The 17,304-nt window shown below is 42.0% G+C and overlaps 1 pseudogene; it reads right to left on the bottom strand.

The window, feature by feature from the left end:
- Window positions 1-10,949: 10,949 nt before the first annotated feature.
- LOC130684482 (glutathione S-transferase omega-2-like) lies at window positions 10,950-17,060 on the bottom strand (annotated as a pseudogene).
- Window positions 17,061-17,304: the final 244 nt, after the last annotated feature.

The raw sequence follows: 17,304 nt of genomic DNA, 5'->3' as shown, positions 1-17,304 counted from the left end.
CGTATATGATAAACCCACAGCTAACATCATACTGAACAGCGAGAGCCTGAAAGCTTTTCCTCTGAGATCGGGAACAAGACAGGGATGCCCACTCTCCCCACTGTTACTCAACATAGTACTAGAGGTCCTAGCCACGGCAATTAGACAAAACAAAGAAATACAAGGAATCCTGATTGGTAAAGAAGAAGTCAAACTGTCACTATTTGCAGATGACAAGATATTGTACATAAAAAACCCTAAAAACTCCACTCCAAAACTACTAGAACTAATATCAGAATTCAGCAACGTTGCAGGATACAATATTAACACACAGAAATCTGTGGCTTTCCTATACACTAACAATGAACTAATAGAAAGAGAAATCAGGAAAACAGTTCCATTCACAATAGCATCAAAAAGAATAAAATACCTAGGAATAAACCTAACCAAGGAAGTGAAAGACCTATACCCTGAAAACTACAAGACACTCTTAAGAGAAATTAAAGAGGACACTAAAAAACGGAAACTTGTCCCATGCTCCTTCTTAGGAAGAATTAATATCGTCAAAATGGCCATCCTGTGCAAAGCAGTATACAGATTCGATGTAATCCCCATCAAATTACCAAGAGCATTCTTCGATGAACTGGAACAAATAGTTCAAAAATTCATATGGAAACACCAAAGACCCTGAATAGCCAAAGCAATCCTGAGAAGGAAGAATAAAGTGGGGGGGATCCCACTCCCCAACTTCAAGCTCTACTATAAAGCCATAGTAATCAAGACAATTTGGTACTGGCACAAGAACAGAGCCACAGACCAGTGGAACAGAATAGAGACTCCAGATATTAACCCAAACATACATGGTCAATTAATATATGATAAAGGAGCTATGGACATATGATGGGGAAATGGCAGCCTCTTCAACAACTGGTATTGGCAAAACTGGACAGCTACATGTAAGAGAATGAAACTGGATCACTGTCTAACTCCATACACAAAAGTAAATTCGAAATGGATCAAAGACCTGAGTGTAAGTCATGAAACCATAAAACTCTTAGAAAAAAACATAGGCAAAAATCTCATGGACATAAACATGAGTGACTTCTTCATGAACATATCTCCCCGGGTAAGGAAAACAAAAGCAAAAATGAACAAGTGGGACTGTATCAAGCTAAAAAGCTTCTGTACAGCAAAGGACACCATCAATAGAACAAAAAGGTATCCTACAGTATGGGAGAATATATTTATAAATGACAGGTCTGATAAAGGGTTTACATCCAAAATATATAAAGAGCTCACACACCTCATCAAACAAAAAGCAAATAATCCAATTAAAAAATGGGCAGAGGAGCTGAAAAGACAGTTCTCTAAAGAAGAAATTCAGATGGCCAACAGACACATGAAAAGATGCTCCATATCACTTGTCATCAGAGAAATGCTAATTAAAACCACAATGAGATATCACCTAGCACCAGTAAGGATCGCCATCATTGAACAGACAAACAACAACAAATGTTGGTGAGGTTGTGGAAAAAGGGGAACCCTCCTACACTGCTGGTGGGAATGTAAATTAGTTCAACCATTGTGGAAAGCAGTATGGAGGTTCCTCAGAATGCTCAAAATAGAAATACCATTTGACCCAGGAATTCCACTTCTAGGAATTTACCCCAAGAATGCAGCACTCCAGATTGAAAAAGACTGATGCGCCCGTATATTTATCGCAGCACTATTTACAATAGCCAAGATATGGAAGCAACCTAAATGTCCATCAGTAGAAGAATGGATAAAGAAGAGGTGGTACATATACACAATGGAATATTACTCAGCCATAAGAAAAAAACAGATCCTACCATTCGCAACAACATGGATGGAGCTAGAGGATATTATGCTCAGTGAAATAAGCCAGGCGGAGAAGGACAAGTACCAAATGATTTCACTCATACGTGGAATATAAGAACAAAGGAAAACTGAAGGAATAAAACAGCAGAATAACAGAACCCAAGTATGGACTAATAGTTATCAAAGGGAAAGGGACTAAGGAGGATGGGTGGGAAGGGAGGAACAAGGGCGGAGAAGAAGAAAGGGGTCTTTACGATTAGCATGTATAGTGTGTGTGGGACACGGGGAGGGCTGTACAACACAGAGAAGACAAGCAGTGATTTTACAGCATCTTACTATGCTGATGGACAATGACTGTGAAGGGGTATGTGGGGGGGACTTGCTGAAGGGGACTAGGGGGGAGCCTAGTAAACATAATGTTCTTCATGTAATTGTAGATTAATGATACCAATAAAAAAAAAAACTAACTTTTTAGGTATGATAACTCCAATTTTTAAATTTAATGCCTCCAAAAATGTTGAGCTATGCATAGTTTCTGAGCCAACGAGCATATAAAATAGCATGGTTAAGACTGAATCATTGAAGGGTCCTCCTATTCAACTGTCATATCTTTGACTTCAGTTTAAACTAAACACATATAACTTCCCTTTTCTAAGACCCATAGCCATTGTTTCTTTACTTAAACTATCTTTAGGAGCTCAACCTCTAACACAGTATCAACACAAATTAGTAAGAATTCTTCCTTGACCCTTAAAATACCCACAATTTCTACTAAACTTCATCTTTATTCAAACTGTAAATGTTTTAAATACTGTAAGAATTCTGAAAATGCTTTATAAATAGGTTCTCTTAAGGAATACAGATGAAGTTTATGGGATGTTGAAGGATAGAAAAAATAAAAGAGTATTAAAAGATAGAAAAGACAAAAAAAAAAGCTGTCTTCCTATAAACCAGCACAAAGCACTGGCTTGTTTACAGACACATCCCAGGGATGTAGGAGGACTTCCTAGTTACACCTCCTTAGAGGCTTATCGAAGTCTTCAGGGCCCTCAGTAGGAGAGCTCCCTGCGATGTAGACCTGATACCTTTCAGACCTGTGAACTGACTCATCCCCTTAGAATCCTAGGCCATCAGTACTGGGAAGGCGGCTGGAACTCATCTAGCATGACTGCCCTCCCATTTGCTATTGATTTACACCATGATCACTACACAGAAGGATTACAAGTGCAGTGTAAAAAAGAAAGTGTACAATAAAATATTAAATATGAAAAGAAATAAAGTGCTAAGATTAGAGAAAATAGAAGAACAGAAGGTCAAAACCAGGAAGAAAAATAACATCAAGATAACAAGCCAAGGGTCCTGCAGAATTCCTTAAATACAGCTTTGAATTTGACTTGAGCTTCCTGGCAGCTGAAGTGTAGAGGAAAGCATGCTGTGTACCTGGTCCCTGTCTCTCTCATGGAAGCACAAGAGACTCACTTTATGGAGCAAGACACTCGGTCCTAGGGACGTAAAGGGGCTCTGGTTGTGCCAGAGCTAAGACAAAAACACCATTCTCCTAATTCCCAGAGTAGTGTGAGCCCTTGCGTCACTCAACTTCAAATACATATGCATGAGGACTTCAATCACGGAAGTCTCTTGTGAATTCTTTGCTTGTTCTCTAAATTTAAGTATGAGACAAAAGCTTACAATCAGCAAACTCTGAACCCTTCTGCTGCTCTACAGCCAAGGGTTGGCCCAGCTCTGAGCTTCCCCGTGAGAACTCTGTCTGCTTTTCTCCCTTTCTCTCAATCAGGGGCTCTGCCAGAGCACCTAACAGGGAGGTGAGACACAATAATGGTAAAAGGGCTTAGCAAATTCTCTGCTTCCTCTTTTATTCCATTGATAGGAAGGCCTTCAGGCAATTTCACTAAAGTAGTTCTCCGTGTTCTCAGACTAGGGCCTTTGCTTACAGCCTATTAGCTACTTGAAAGATTTTAGGACAGTCAGAAGTAAAATAAATCGACAGTCATAATTTCCAAAGTCTTGTCTTTACTAAGTGTTTTATCATCAAAATGGAATAGGAAGCTGCTGTTATACCTCCACCCACTTAGTGGTTAATACCCAGCATCATTTTTAAACTCAATTTTGAGTTCTTTCTGTCACCCACTGGCCACATGTAATGATGGCCATTCTTAATGTCAAATAGCTGCTCTCACAGTGGAATCCCCCACTTTCAGGACCATCGTCCTTGGTACCAACAAGCAAGGCAAAACAGCTTAGAGAGGAGGCCCCTGACGTCCCCCACTAGGCCACACACCACCAGGGGAGGGGAATGAGGCTCTAGCTTCTAGCCCTGAGGTTTCCTAGAAGTATTAACACAGCTTGCATTCAGGCTTAAGCATTGATATTGTGGGAAAAGCTATTCGATGTCCTGGACTATTAGAAAAATCTATCTTTAAAATGTTCTGTTCTCCAGTTCACTGAAAAATGACTACAGAGCCTTCCCCTGCTTTTTTTGGATGTGATAAGGGATAAGGAGTGAGCATGCAAAAGAAGAGGGAGGGAATATCTGGGACGAGGAGGAGACACTATTTCTATCCCCTGGACGTTAAAAGCCTGGGTGAAGGGCCCCTTCATCCTCTGGGAGGATCTCTTGGGCTCCCCCTGGGGGCGGAAAGCAGATGCACGCTAGAGCATCAGCAGAAGGAAGAGGCGCACGGGGCTCCCCCTTGTGGCCAGCTGTGGTGAGGCTCACCCGCCGCCGCTCCCCTAGGAGGCTCTTCGGAGTTCCTAAAAGATAAAGGGAGGTTCTCAAGTTTTCAAATTTCGGGTCCCTGCTACACCGATCCATAGCTGAGGCTTGAGGTAGCGACGGTGAACCGATTTCCTATAAAACAAACCAAGGATATATAACAAACCATACAAATCCATTTCTTCTCTAGTAAGAAGCCTTAGAAGTAGGGTCTGTGGCACAAGACCTCCCCTGCTGCTCACCAATCACAACCCAGAGTTCCCTATGAATATTCGAACGCAACTTGTCAATATTTGAGGATTAAAGGACCATCCTGAAAGCTCCATGATGAAATCCGTTTAATGGCCATAATTCTCATGTCAAAATGTGCCTATAGGACAGTAGGGGTAAAGCTAGGAGGGCAACGCTTGGTAAGGTAAATATCTTCAAAGTGATTGGTGAGTGAGTATTTATCAGATCTCCCAAGGGGGAGAGGACTTGCCACGCATAAAAGCTGTGGAAGAAATCACAACAGGAACACTTTATAGGGCAGTATTTTTAAATGTTATATTTCTATATGTACAAAAAAGATACACAGATACACCAAACTTAAAGGAAAAACAGAAGAGAACCCAAAAAATGCTTTAAAAAACAGGCAAATATCCTTTATATATAGGAACTTCTTTAAAAGGAACTTTTACAAATCAACAAGGAAAAGCAGTTAAGTCCTTGACATACGGGTGGATAACAGGCCATTTTCATAAACATAGAGAGATGGTATACTTCGAGGAAAATCTTCTGTTGCACAGCAACCAAAGGAATATGTATTAAAATCAACAATGAGAAACTATGTTTCTCTCCAAAACAGGCAAATAACTTTTTAAATGAAATCTCCCAACACTGAGATAGTGCAAAGAGCATTTTCATGTACTGCTGGTGGAAGGCAAACAGCCCAAGTCTTTGGGGAAACAATTTAGCAACATACAGCTGAGGCCTCCAAAGTGTTCATCCCCTCTGGTCTGGTAGTTCCATTCCTGGAAGTCTAGCTTATGGACATACTCTAAAATAAAGAAAGTGCTTTTTTAATGCGAAGAAGCTGTTATTCTCTGCCGCACCATTCACAGTGGTGAATGACTGGGAATAATCTAAACACCCCTAATGAGTGTGCTGGATAAATAACTATGGTTTATACACATGGCAAGTTATGTAGAATGATTTTTTCTGTATTTTTAAAAAATTACAAATATAATACAGAAATACACTCTCGTTATCTTAAAAAATTCAAACACAGAAAGCAGCATAAAAGGCAAAGACCCTCCCATCCCATCCCTGCCCTTACCACTTTCCTTTCCTTTCCCAAATCTAATTCCTTTCCCAGGAGGATCCACTATTTGAAGTTTGATGTGGATCCTCTCTAGACGTTTTTCTAGGCATTTATTTACATGTATATGTGCATATACATAGTCTTGTTTTCTTCTATAAAAATGGGCTCACACCATCTGTAAGACTGTGTAATTCACTTAAATATTTCTAGGTCAGTACACATAGGTCTATCTCATTCATTTTTAACTGCTCTCTGGAATCCCACAGGATGAATATAATTTAACCATTCCCTGTCTGATGTACAGTAAGGTTTATAACTTGTCACCATCACAATAATGTTGCTCTAATAAACACCCTTATATGTATACACATATATATATGTGTGTATATATATAAGCATTTATAGAGTTTATGAAAATACAGGGAAAATCCTTACATCACAATGGTAACCAAGTTCTACATACAGTATAATTTCAACTATACAAAAATATATTTTGTATAAAAGGACAGAAAACAAACAAAAAGTCTAAAATAACAACAGTAGTTATTTCTGAGTAGTGGGATTATAGATGTTTTTCTGTCAGTTACTAAATTTTTCTGTATTTTCCAAATCCTCTCTAGTGAAAAAGTATTACATTATAATGGGAGAAGAGTAAAATTAATTTCTAAATAATAATCATTCTTATTCTGTTACTTACATGATGGTAGATGGTAGAGCTGAAGGTTATTGAAAGAAACAGAGTATTGGTTTATTTAGAAAGCAGCTGTCAGAATTGAACAACAAATGAAGTTACCAAACTAGCAACAGCATTTAGACCACTCAACTAGCCGACATGAATAGAGAATAATCAGCTCCCTAATGTGAAAGAATGGTGGTTTCAACTAAATATGGCGCGTAGGTAGACAGTTAACGTAGGTAGCAAATCCAAAGGAACTGGCAACATATGTCCAAAAACTTGTATACAAATGTTCACACCAGCATTATTGGTAATAGTCAAAAAGTGGGAACCCATGTGTCCATCCACCAATGAATGGATAAACAAAATTGGTATATCTATTCAATGGAATACTATTCAGCCATGAAAAGGAATAAAAGATGACCCTTGAAAACACTACGCTAAGTAAAAGAAGCTCATGAAAGGCTAGCATTTTTGATTCCATAACATTGTATGATTCCACTTACAAGAACAGGTAAATCCATAGACAAAAAAAAGTAAATTAGTGGTTGCCCATGGCTGCAGGATTGGGAAGAAATGGGAGTGACTGTTAAGGGTTTCTTTTTAGGATGATGAAATGTTCTGAAATAAGATAGTGATGGTTACACAATTCTATGAACATATTTAAAACCAGTGAATTGGACCCTTTAAAAGGGTAAATTTTATAGTATCTGAATTATATCCCAATAAAGCTGGTATAGAAAATAGCAAGTAACAATGAATTTAGTTGATAAAAATGTAGTTGATAAAAAATTAATTTCGCGTACATATACACAATGGAATATTATTCAGCCATAAGAAGAAAACAAATCCTACCATTTGCAACAACATGGATGGAGCTAGAGGGTATTATGCTCAGTGAAATAAGCCAGGTGGAGAAAGACAAGTACCAAATGATTTCACTCATATGTGGAGTATAAGAACAAAGGAAAAACTGAAGGAGCAAAACAGCAGCAGACTCACAGAACCCAAGAATGGACTAACAGTTACCAAAGGGAAAGGGAATGGGGAGGATGGGTGGGAAGGGAGGGATAAGGAGTGGAGGGGGAGAAAGGGGGCATTACGATTAGCATGCATAATGTGGGGGGGGGCACGGGGAGGGCTGTACAGCACGGAGAGGACAGGTAGTGATTCTACAACATCTTACTACGCTGATGGACAGTGACTGCAGTGGGGTATGTGGGGGGAACTTGGTGATGGGGGGAGTCTAGTAAACATAATGTTCCTCATGTAATTGTAGATTCATGATACCAAAATAAAATTTTGAGAAAGACCCCAGAGGACTCCCTTACCCCTTCCACCATGTAAGGAAGAAGGTACAGGCTGTGAACTGGGAAGAGGACTCTCGCCAGAACGTGACCATGCCTACACCCTGATCTTGGACTTCCAGGCCTCTAGAACTGAGAAATAAATTTTTGTTATATATAAAAATAAAATTAATTTAGCTTGTAAATAGTCTGCTCTACTACTGAAAATTATTTTCTGTCAACAATTAGCCAGATATAAACTTTTTTTCATTCATATCCTGATGACATCAAAGGAGAAACAATTAAACAATATATAAGTAATTTTATTATTGAAAGTAATAAAACTTATGAAAGAAAAATAGCAAAACTTAACCAAGGCAGTATAATCTAATTGGGCAAAAATGTATTCATTTTGGGAAGGAGAAAGGACAGATTAAAAATTAAGATTATAGGGAAAATTTTGAATCTTGAAGATATTTAACTACAGAATCTCCTGGGTGATAAAATGAACCATTTATGCAAATTTGATTTCTTGCAAACTGCTACACATAAGGGGCATGTAATCAAATTTGGTGATGTGTGAAACTTTGCATGGAAATGAAAAGTCAAGTGCCACAGGTGAATTTAGTGAATGCCAAGAATTATAAAGGGTCCTGTGGCCTCTGGAAGCTGAAGGCCTTGGTTACTGAAGGCACACATTCTCACTCCCTCAGTGTTTTTCCAGAGTTATCTTCCCAACTCTGAGTTTAAAGACATCACATTGGTAGGTTAGCACCAGCCTTCAGTGGGAGTCTTTGCACCATGAAATCAGTGAATGCTACATATCAGGGCTTTTCCCCCCCTTTTACTCAGTCTGTTGTCAAACATTTATCACCACACCATTGGTTATATTCCTGATATCTCTGGTTAAACAGCAGTCACAAAGGTTAAACACTGAGTCTCAGTTCTTGTTCTTATGACTGATGGATGCATTCTGTGGCCCTGTTCAGTGGTTTTGCCTCCCCCACTTAGCCGTGACTTCAACAAAAACAGATATTCCTGCTTGCTGTTGCCAAGCTGCATGTGTGAAGAAGGGCGTGGTCTGTAAGGAGCCAAGCTCTTAGGCAGTAGGACCTTCCTGAAGGTCTGGAACAGCCCCCAGGTTTCCTTCCTCAGTGTATTTCCACATGAATAGCCAATCAGCACCTCACACTGGACAAAATGGATCCTCCCTCCACCTCTCTGAAAAGCATCACATTTCCTGAGCAGAAACTTGGAAACCATCCTCAACAATGCTAACCTCTTGGCAGACCCTGCTCATTTCACTCCCTGTTAATCTTTCCAATCAAATCCCCTCTCCAATTCACTTTGATGTGGTCCCCCAAATCCCCCACCATCCCCCATATTGCCCCCTCTCATCCAACCTTTATACAGTAGGTTGCTGGGCTGAACATTTGAAAAAGCAAGAGGGAGCACGCCATTCCCTGCTTAATAATTCCTCGTTACTCTCCATCAAGTTTGGTACAAAGCGCAAATTTCCTTGGCACAGTGGAAAAGGCCCTTTAGCACCAGACTCTGGTCCACCTCTACATTTCTCTGTTACCAATAACTCCCTGGTCACTAACCTCTCTCTGCTTACTGTTTGCTGGACACACCAGTCTTTCTGCTCTGTGCCTCTGCTTCATCCTGGAGAAGTCAACAGAGGCCTTAGTCTGCACCCAGCAAACCACCAGGTCTCTCTCTTAGCTATGTCTGCAGCATAGTACTTCGTACACCATAGTTTTAAATGGGTGTAACAGTCTGTCTCTCCCTACTTGGGGCGTTGAGCTCTGTGAATGTCTTTGCATTCTGCAGTCCTAGGACCAGAGTCAAGCTTCTTGTATTCTTAGAGCTTGGCTTACTTTTTGTATCCCTAGGTATGTAGTACCTAGCTCAGGGCCTGCAGAGAGAGAGGCTACTCCCATCTGTAAAGTAGGCACAGTACCATTTACCTGAGCTGGTTATTGGGAAGATTAAATGAGATGGTGCATGCAAACACGTGCAGCATAGTGCATGGCACAAAAAGATAGGTTCTCTTTCCCTGGAAGAGCCCCAACAAAAGAACCAACACATTATACATTTATGCAGCAATCTGCAATTTACAGAGTTCATCCATCATTCAAATATACAGAAGGAGAGCGACAGATCAAAATATGTTTCCAATTTTCTTTGAATTCAGAGGGTTTTGTTTCAATTCAAAATTCCTTTCCCTGGCCCAGCATTTATCTGTAAGAAGGTTAACCAGGCATGATGGAATCAGTTCGGCTAATCTTTAAAATAAAGACCTTAAAAATGCTCTATGTATAAGAGCTTTCAAATTTCCTTCCCCAGATGCTACCTTATTAGATGTCATGTTAAACAAGATGTTAAAAGCAGGGCTGTTCTGGGTGAAGCAGGATCTGAACCACCCACCAGATCTCCCCTTGCTGGGCCATTCCTTTGCAGAACCTAGAGGCTCAGAAAATACACCTTTCAAAACACTCCTTCACTCTATAAATGTGGAAAACCAAGCAGAGAGAGGTCTAGAAGCTTGCCCAAGGTTCTGGAATCCAGTAAAGCCAGCCGAGGATCTCATACTCTTTCCACCACATCATACTGCCTCCAGAGTCAAGACCACAGTCTGTGGTCTCAGGACCAAGGGTTGACTACACATGACTGTTTATCGTCTATAAATGTTGCAACTGTACAAATCCAAGGTAGCTGGAAGTATAAATAATACAATCTGTTTCCACTTGACAAAGGTCAAATGGAAGAGTATTAATATCAGCTTTCCCTTAAGGAGATAAGAACAGCATTGTCTGGCTGCCCACAGAGTAACAACCCAACCATAAAAAGAATATGTCAGTTTCTGGAACAAAGATGAAGGAAGTCAAAGACCCACCTCCCAGATTATTCTAGAGGTAAGAGTTAACTAGCCCAATTACTGCCAGGTTAATGCAGGATCTGCTAGCAGAGATTGCTCCATGCTCACCCATAGCTACTTTCCCCTTCTTTCTTAATTATAGTACCCTGATTTTATTTAGGGTGTCCCAAGAAGAAAGAGTAATTTCCCCAGGCTCTCCTGCAGATAGTTATGACCATACAATTAAGTCCTGGCCAATGATAGTTAAGTAGTCATTGAGTAGGACTTCTGGCAAAACCCTCTAAAGGGGCATGGCCTTTGGCCATTTTCTTCTTTTCTGTTCTCCTTTCTGCAACCTGAAACTTAGATGTGATGGCTGCAGCTCCAACAGCTGTCTTCTCACTGTGAGGATGAATAGCCTTGCACTAAAGATGACAGAGCAGAAAGAAAATTACTCAGTTCCTGGTGACTTCATGAAGAAGCCATCAAAATTGCCCTGAACTGTCCTACCTCTACCTTTTTTATGTGAGAGAATAAACCCTTATAAGATAAATTTACAGTAGTTAGGTCTCTTTTCCTAGCAGCCAAACCTTGGCCCCATTGGCAGAAGCTAAGGAAGCCATACAGACATACTTAGCAGATCTCTGTATGTGGTTAACAGATGTGGTGACTCCAGGAAAGGAAGAAATTCACCACATATCCTTCCCAACTCCTTGCCAGATTTTCAAGAATAATTCCAGAGCCAGTTAGCAGAGAGTAAACATTCCCAAGTTAAAATTAGATGATTAGTAGCCAAACTTATCAAAATTTGGCAGAAAGAATAAGTCCGTGAAAGCAGTGGGTGTCTGGGGGAGCAGATTGTGGACGCTGCATCACTTCTTCCATTATATCTGACCAGGAGAGGGGCCTCTTTTTGTATCTCTTCAAGAGAGCTGAATTCCTGACACAGGGCTGGCTTCAGATCAGCACACTGTCTCCCACATCTCAATGGTACCAGCCATTGCTTGGTCAAATGTGGGGCCTAATCAAAGGACAGAGGCTCTCAGTGGAGAAGTCTGAGGGAACTCCACATTGCTGCTCCACCTAAAAATGCAACCGAAACTGTGTCACCCTAATTAACAGGCTGACACCCATACCCAGGCTCCTCAGCTGTCTCTGAGGGGCATCCCGGTGGTGCCAGGAATCCCCTTACCACAGCACCATGGTAAAACAAGGTCCTTTAAAAGGGGTTCTCCAGTTTTCTTACTTCATCAGCTACTTCCGTGCTGTACAATCTTAGGCGGGGCAATTAATCTCTCTACGCCTCAGTGTCCCCATCTGAAAAATGGATACGATCATAGCACTCACCCTAAAGGGCAGTAGTGAGGCTCACATGAGTTCACATTTATAAAGTAGTGACGATAGAGTTTGGCACAACGTAAGTCCTCAATACATGTCAGCTATTAATATCACTGACTTATTTCTACTTCTTTTCAAAGAAAACTACTTTTAAATTTCTCCATCATTTTTTTCCCATTATCAACAGGTGTCACTTTGTCTTTCTTCTCCACATTTTCCAAGAGCTGACACTCTTGCTCTACGTAAAGGACAACCCCCTTCTGTGCATTACCTTCTTCACACCCCATTATTTTTTTTACCTGAAACCTTAGATAGGTCCCTTAGATATATACAGGCACTACCAGTTTTCAGCCCGTCCAATGTTCCTATCTCAAGCCACACAGTCATAACTACACCACAACCATACCTCTTGAGACTGCTAGTTGAAATGGAAGAGTGTCTATCAGTTAAGCCAGGTGATAGACCTACTATGATTCTATGCCACTTATCCTCCAAAGGCGCACATAGGAAAACAAAACAATTTCACCAATCGTTTAGCTTTAAAAATGGACTGAAATTTGGGAAAGACATCCAAATAGAGTGTAAGTTGTTTTAAACATTGGATATACCTGATAGAATAGCTCCAATAACATCTTCCGGCAAGCTCGCTTATAAGGCTCATGGGGCTACTGCTTCCTCCCGGGTAAGTGCCATCCAGGTACTCACAAGCGACGACTGATTCATAGATCAGGTGACATTGGCTGTTCTCCAGGCCAGGAATTTGGCCAAAAGGGTGCTTTGAGTAGTACCATTCAGGCTTGTTTCTCACGTTAATGTTGATAACTTCATGTCTTAGAAAGCAGAGGGAAAATAAGGCAGAACAAAAACGAGAGGCTTACCCAGGCAGAAGCAATCGATTTATAAAATTTGAATTTGCAGTAAGGTTTTTAACATCTAGGTCTTTTACAAAGAAAAATGCACAGCCATATCATTCACTGTCTTCCTTCCTACAGTTGTGTGTGTTGAATATTGCCTGTGCCTTGTCTCCTGTGCTCCTTGTGATTCCTGTCTCTGGGAGGTTGAATCTCCTGCCCCAAATCACCACTAGGAAGTAGCAGAGCCAAGAATGGGAGCCTAGTAGGTCTGACTCAGAGCTCACATGCTTTTAGAACTCAAAAGTACAACTTTGAGGTGAGGCTTAGAACCTCACCCCCCCCTGTTTTGAGAGAAATCTTCTGCATCCGTGGATGTTTTGTTGCCCTTGACTAGCTTGGATTAATACTTAGTCTATAGGCACACACCTGATCATCTACATTTGCCCTCTTACAGCACTAAACTATGTTTTCTACCTTTATCTTGCATCTACCTACCACTTCAGCAGTTTATTAAAAATAATAATAATAATAATAATAAGGGAAAAATGGGGATTCATATATAAATCAAGTATAAATATCAAACGAATAATCATAATTGAGCTGATTGTGTATAGTTCACGATGCATGACCAAAACCGAAAGTTTCTGTGATGACTGCCCTTGCATTGTTCACCATGTAAGAACTTGTTCACTATGTAAGAACTTGTTCACCATGTAAAAACTTGTTCACTATGCTTCAGAAGATTGGAGACTGTTGAGAATTGGGCTTGGGGTTGATTAATGATTGTTCATTGAGTCCCCTATACAGAATTTTATTGTTGTTAACAACCATTTGATCAATAAATATGAGAGATGCCCTCTCAAAAAAAAAAAAAAAGTACAACTCTGACTTTAACAGTTCACCGCAGCATATGGTTAAGTGTTAGCAGTTATGGGCATGAATTCTGGCATCAAACCGCCTGGGGTCTGGACAGTCTAGCTTGTGATCTTGGCTGAATTCCTTAACCTCCCTGTGCTCAGTGCCCTTAACTGTAAACTGGGGGTAATAGTTATATCCACCTCTTGGCATGTTGTGAAGATCAAATAAGTGAGTACTTATAAAGTGCTTAGGACAGTGCCCAGTATATAAGCATGCAGTAACTGTTTAATTCTTCTTCTTAATTATTATTAGAGGTTCAAGCCTACAAAGTTTATTGAGGTGCTCACATATGTTTAAAAAAGGTTAAAGGAAATAAGTGTGTATATCCTTTGCTCAGGTAATTGTCTTAAATTCTAAAGTGGTTCTCAACCAAGAGTGATCTTGTCCCATTCCCCAGGGACACATAGCAATGTCTGGAGATATAATATTTTTGGTTGTGATAACTGGAGGAAGAGGGGATTCAACTACCTCCTAAGGGTAGACACCAGGGATACCGCTAAATATCCAGTAACACTCAGAAAACCTCCCCACATCCCCAACACATAATAAAGAATTGTCTGGCCCAAATGCCAATAGTGAAAGCATTGAAAAACTCTGCCCTAAAGAAATATTTACATTAATTCCTAAGCTGCCAATTTCTCATTCTGGGTAAAACATCAAGCGATTGTTACTTCAAATAGAGAACATTAGGGTCAACTAGAATTGAGCCAGAGGGAAGAATCAGGGCATACATGCTATACACATCACACAACAGAATTACATAATTTTATGTAAAATGTCTCTGTATTTCTCTGACATGAATCTGAAACTCTGAAGTTATCTCCTGATGATGGACTCGCCGAGACAAGAGCCGAAAGTCTGGAGTAACACGTTCTCAACCCACTGGCTTTGAGGCCAGCGGCATTACACAGTCCCCATTCCAGGGAAGTTGCTCTACCTTCCAAATCCAGAACTCCCTGCAGGAGCTGGTCTTGCAAAATTCCTTCTGGAAGGATATATACCTATTTCTATGTCAGAACCTTCAAGGCACCTCTTGATAGTGAGGTAGGGCAGAGACATGGAACAAGCATCATGATTAATTTTCCTGCCTATGATGAAAATGCTCAGATATAAGTAGCACAGTAAGAACAGCAGGGACTCCATCTTAAGGCCAAGATTCCATTTCATTTTAAAAACCAGGGAGGTAGGAGGTAAGATTCCTAACATATTTTCTGGTAATCTGCCAATAACCTACCCTATCTTAAGGCAGGGCAAGCAGTCCTAAATGATATCTTCCCACTGCTTGAGGGGAACCACTATCTTGGAGAACATGATCGAGAAATTCCTTGTGTTAAGTTAAGCTGACAGAATATCTAGAGGACAGACTGGATGTCTGACCAGACAGACATCATGAGGCAACATGTAACGCCTAACCACACCCCTGCTCCAGCCCTTTGCCCCATTTTTGAAAACCTTAAAAGACAGAATCCAAAGCCTTAGCCGCACCTCCTCTCCGAGGTTGGTTTTACATAATCCCCTTTCTTCAAGTGTGTACTTTGCCCTAAATAAAGACTTCTTGCTGCTCAACTTGCTGCATTTTGTTTCTGTGGTCTTCCAGTGGTAAATGTCTTTCTTGTATCACTACTTCATTCAATTTTCTAGACTTAAGCACTAGTCTTCTCTCTCTGTCCTACTTCAGACAAGTAGAGAAGGGCTGCTGAGATCTCTGATTTGGGCTTGCAAGTTCCCATCACCTGGGTGATCAGGATGGGACTGCAGCTGTACAATCACGCTCTTTAGCAGCCTGCCCCCAGATCTCCTTTCTTTGCCTTTGGGAAGTTCTCAGAAGATAATCTCACTCCATCCAGTGCTCTGCGGCTCCCCCATATCCTGGGGTGGTAGGAGCTCAGTTCCCACGCTGTGCAGATTCAAGGGGACCCTGGCTTCAGGAGTGGGCAAGGGATCTGCCCTATGAGGAGCAGGAATGCAATGAGCTTCCCTTCCCTCCCTCTGCTCTTCCTTGTGCTCTGCTGCCAGCACAGCTGCTGTCATTTGCTGCTAAGTCTCACTTTAGTAATTCCTTCCTTACCGACACTCCTCTGGCCTGCTCGAGAAGTCTTTCTTAGTCATAGAAAAGACCTCTCCCGGACCTGGGTTGAGGTTTCACCTAGTGCACAGGGAGCGACCTCCCCAGACGCAGCTACCTGACAATAGCAGTCCCTTTTATTTCATTGTTTGGAACTATTTGTTCATTAAAAAAATATTTTTAAGCACTTACTATGTGCCAGGCCCTCTTCTAGACCAAGAGCAAAGGAGACGAAAGTCCTTAACCTTAAAACCTTACCATAGGGGGTGGGGTGGTGGTGAGGTGGGGGTGAGTGTAGGGGTGGGGCTGGGTGTGAGGAAAGTCATCAACAAATAAGAAAATGCTGGAGCTGGAAAGGGAAATGAAGAGAATAGAGCTGATCTAAAGGTGCCTGAGATGTGGGCGGGGGTACCCGCTGTGGAGAAGTCAGAGAAAGCCGGGGCCTCAGCTATGTCCTTCCTTCACCAGGTTAAGGGAGGGATGGGGTGGGGAACCCGAACCCACTCACCAGCACCATCATTCAGTTTATGCTGAGTTGTCCTAAACGTTTAATGCAGACACAACTCTAAGAAAAAGCTCTCTATCTCGGGAAGGCCGCTAAAGAACACTTCGCTAACCATTTATTGGCTTTGCCTCAGAAGAAAGCAACAGAGAGCCCTTTGGAATCTGAGCAGGGTGCCCCTAATTTTAAACGGCCCCTGTGGGCCACTTGGCCCCCTGCTTCTCACCTGATGCCTTTGGCCCCGAGGACAAGGCGCATCCTGTGCAGACCCTCGTGCCATAGCTGCGGATCAGGCCCTGTGGCACCGGCCCTGGGGGTATGCGTCCTGCGGGGGAGGGGAGAGGGAGGGATGTAGCCCGGTGGCTGGATAGGCTCACCCGCCTCCCGGGACCCCAAGCCGGCTGCGCGCGCTTCGCTTCCCGAGGCCCAGAGACATCACTTTCGTTTCGCAGGTGGCTTTTGCGCGGAGGAACCCATCAAGTTCCTCCCCGCCGTGATGGTAAGGGAGCCGAGGCCGGTCCACCCCATCCAGAGCCAGCATCCCCCAGCCTGGCAGTGCTCCCCACCCGCAGGCCTCACCTTTCCCCAGGGTCCTGCTCGCTTCCTCAGCCACGCCTCCTGGGCTCTGCGCAGCGCCCAGCGCCCAACGCCGCCGCGCCAGGGCCCAGAGACAGCTGCGCTCCAGCGCGCCCCTCCTGCCCCAAATTCAATTACTGAGCCACTGAGCTCTGGGGGGCAGAGGGGACGTGATCTGAGCCGAGAGCTAGGGTACCTTAACCAAGAGAGGCATCACCCCAGATTATTCAAAAGCCTAAAGATTAGGAAGAGTGGGCAAGAAGACCCCTTCTTTAGTAGAGCTTTTTTGAGTCATCTGCACAGCCCACACATGCACAGTCTTCCTCTCCAACATCCTGAACCAGAGACATACATTTCTCAGAATCAAAGAACCT

Source organism: Manis pentadactyla, chromosome 8 (assembly GCF_030020395.1).
Source record: "Manis pentadactyla isolate mManPen7 chromosome 8, mManPen7.hap1, whole genome shotgun sequence".
In the NCBI taxonomy this organism is placed as follows: domain Eukaryota; kingdom Metazoa; phylum Chordata; class Mammalia; order Pholidota; family Manidae; genus Manis; species Manis pentadactyla.
This window is presented reverse-complemented; position numbering and strand designations above follow the sequence as displayed.